A 3,934-nucleotide genomic window follows, 5' to 3' on the forward strand; every position below is an offset into this window, starting at 1 on the left:
ATCTAACAATCTACAGCAAAACCATCAATTATTATGGGCGTTATAACATACGTGTGCAGCTGGACGAAACATACACGTCGAACCCCCCCAGACGATTTAAATCCCTGACGAAACATACACGACGAACCACGGCAACGGGTTAATGTGTTTGATCGGAATTTTTATATTTGTGTTAGGTGTCTGCATTAGAATGGATTTTTGTTTTATATTGGGTTGACTAGGACATTGCGTTTGTTGCTGTCTTGTCACCAAAATGCAGGGCAAAATCAGGACATAAAGATAGGAGACAGATGTTTTTAGAATGTGGGACAGGTCAGATATTTGGGGACAATGATAACAGATCAAAACCTGGTTCAGGAGGAAATTAAGAGGAGATTGAACTTGGGTAATGCTTGCTACCATTCAGTCCAGAACCTTTTGTCTTCTTGTCTGCTGTCCAAAAACATAAAAATTAGAATACAAGGTGTGGCAATAAAGAAACCGGATTCATGCTCTAACCCTTTATTAAAAAAAAATCAGACAGTCGAAATGTTATCCCCTTCAATGTAGTCCCCTCCCCGATCCCTACACCGCTCCATGCGAATTTTCCACTGTTGGAAGCAGTGCTGCAGGTCATCTTGTGTTATGCTCTTCAAGAGTTGCGTCGCTTTTGCTTTCACTGCATCCACGGACTCGAACCTGGTCCCTTTCAGCGCAGACTTGATTTTTGGGAAGAGAAAAAAGTCGCACGGTGCTAGGTCCGGAGAATACGGTGGATGTTCCATCACTGGAATGTTGTTTTTTGCCAAATACCTCTTCACAGATAGCGCGTTGTGTGCTGGCGCGTTGTCGTGATGAAGAACCCATGAGGCATTCTTCCACATGTCTGGTCTCCTTCGTCGCACACGTTCACGGAGGTACGTCAAAACATTTTTATAATAAACCTGATTGACAGTCTGACCTTCAGGCACCCAATCAATGTAGATTACCCCCCGGATATCGAAAAAAACAATCATCATTGCTTTGAATTTGGACTTGCTCATGCGCGCTTTCTTCTTCCTAGGGGATTTGGGGCTCTTCCAATGCATGGATTGTCGCTTAGTCTCTGGATCATATTGAAGAATCCAAGTTTCGTCACACGTAATTACGTTTTGGAAGAAATCAGGATCATTTTCAATGTTTTCAAGAGTGTCAACACAGCAATTCACTCGATGTTCCTTTTGCTGGGGGGTAAGGATTTTTGGCACCACTTTAGCACACACCTTTTTCATGCCCAGATCGTCGTGCAAAATCTGTCTAACACTTTCCTTATTGATGTTCGTAAGTTCAGAAATTGCTCGAATGCTCAGTCGACGATCTCTTCGAACAATTCTAGCGACCTTCTCCACATTCTCTGGAGTTTTCGCAGTGGGAGGACGGCCCGATTTTGGATCGTTCCCGACGTTTTTCCTACCCTCCATAAACTTCTTAAACCACTCGAAAACTTGCGTGCGAGATAGATACTGATCACCATATACTTCTGTCAACAAATTGTAAGTTTCAGTGGCAGATTTTCCAAGTTTTGTGAGGAATTTGATGTTAGCACGTTGTTCTGCATTAGCACTCAGCATTATTCCGACGGAGCTCAGAAACACGATCCGCTTCTAACAATGGTCGCGGCCAGACTAACCGATGCACGTGAATGAAACTTTGTGTGACGGTAGAGGGAAGTCCAAGGGTCAATGCCCTACCCTCCTCTTCGTCAATGACGTGGCCGGAAATGAGTCATAAAAGTAATCCGGGTTCTTTATTGCCACACCTTGTATACAGAACTATAATTTTTGCCTGCATTTCTGTATGGGTGTGAAACTTGGTCTCTGACATTTAGGGAGAAATATAGACTGAGGGTGTTTGAGAACAGGGTGTTGAGAATATTTGGACCGAAGAGAGATGAAGTGACAGGAGGTTGGGGAAAACTGCACAGTTAGGAGCTTCATAACTTGTACTCTTCTCCAAGTATAATTAGAATGATCAAGTCAAGGAGGATGAGGTGGAAGGACATGTAGCACAAATGGGGAAGACGAGTAATGGGTATAGGATATTGGTGGGAAAACCAGAAGGAAAGAGACCACTGGGAAGACCAAGGCATAGATGGGTGGACAATATTAAAATGGATCTTACAGGGATAGGATGGGATGGTATGGATTGGCTTGGTCTGGCTCCGGATAGGGACCAGTGGAAGGCTCTTGTGAACAGGGCGGTGAACCTTGGGATCCTGTAAAATGCTGGGAAATTCTTGAGTAGCTGCAGAATTGGCAGCTCCTCCAGAAGGGCTCAGCTCCGTGAGTAAGTAAGTAAGTTGGGTTGACTATGTATGAAGTCTGCAGTGCAGTATGGACTTTGTATACGAGCTCTGCATTTGGTCTGGGACTGAGGAAAACTGCAGAAAACCTTGACTGAGGTGTCTGGTTGCAGGATCTGTGGCATACGAACTGACTGCAAGCTGAGCGGTCATGTATTTAAATAAGTTAGTCCCTATCTCTGGTGTTGCTTAATTTTTAGCCTACTTTCCTAGTTTCAAAAAGTCTGTCTGTTTATCCTCCCCATAAACTTTTCAATCCCTGAATAAATTTTTATGATACTTCGTATGATGGCACCTGAGCCCATGTTGATGGCGTACTTCATAAATCAGTCTGTGTAGCCTCCTGCTGTTGCTATGCAGGAGCACGATAAAAACGTTACCACAGCAACAATAGAAGAATTATTGGATGTATTATTTTCTGACCAGTCTGTCTTGTATCAAAGGAATGTAGGTGATTAGTTCTTCCCAGAATTTCTGTAAGTTTCTACAGATTTGTGTCGTGTGAATAAGTATAGTGAGTAGTAAACAATTTTACATTAAATATGAAGGGGAATGTTATCGTTATTTTCTTCTGTATAAGTATTTATGACACTTCAGACAATTACCAAATGTTTTAGGAGTTTTATTGCTTATCCAAATAACAAAGTAACATATATCATTATATCATTGTAGTCGGTGTTGTTGCTGGTCATCCCCATCTCCTCAAGCATAGGGAATTGGTCATTGTGGAATGCCTATGGACTATACCTTCCAGGCTGCCCTCAAAATTCTAGTTACATGTAATGAGATCTTCAGTGAATCTTATCTCTTAACATTTGTGTGGGTGTGGGGAATTGAAGAGAATGTTTCAAATGGTGTATAGTTGGTGATGGTATTATAAACAAGTAGATGTTGCACTGACCGATTTCAAGTAAATATTTGCTTATGATTATTTGCAATTGCCATACTGAGTGGTTGTCTTACAAACGTGAATAAGTAAAGATGGATGGAAGGATGGATTGTTCTATCCAGTAATGGAACAGGTTGGCAGGGCGAGCGGTTCCCTTGGGAGTCAGTGCGCCATTCCTCCATGGCTCAGCAAAGGGGACCTTTCCTGGGGCAAATAGCGCTGACTATCGAAACAGATAACATTTAGACACACATAGAAAAACCAAACACGAATTTCTAAGAGCAGAGACAATCGCCCTGCACAACAGCCACCCGGGGAAAGAGGACAGTCGTTCGTCTAGTTTATGGAGGACTAGAAAAATGAAAGGAGAGGACCTCACATGACTAAACATCATGCAAAGACCTTAACCAGAAAAATAGGAACATTGGCTCTGCCGGACAGCATGCCCATGACGCCCTCCACAGGGCGAACCCTTTGAATCATCTAAAGATGGTTCATAGTACTTGGATGGGTGACTGACTAGCCTGTTGTCGTTCACATCTTTATCTGCTGTTGCTAGCACTGCCGGATGGTGCTGTCATGGTCTACGCTGATAGGTAGGCTCCCACATACCCATTATATAGAATTACACTTTTACTGCTAGGGTAGTGGGAAAATATTAAAATGAAACTACTTTATGATGTCACATAAAAACAAAAAACTATGTGGCTTTAGTCCACAAGTGA

Source organism: Cryptotermes secundus, unplaced genomic scaffold, assembly GCF_002891405.2.
Source record: "Cryptotermes secundus unplaced genomic scaffold, Csec_1.0 scaffold291, whole genome shotgun sequence".
Taxonomy (NCBI): Eukaryota; Metazoa; Arthropoda; class Insecta; order Blattodea; family Kalotermitidae; genus Cryptotermes; species Cryptotermes secundus.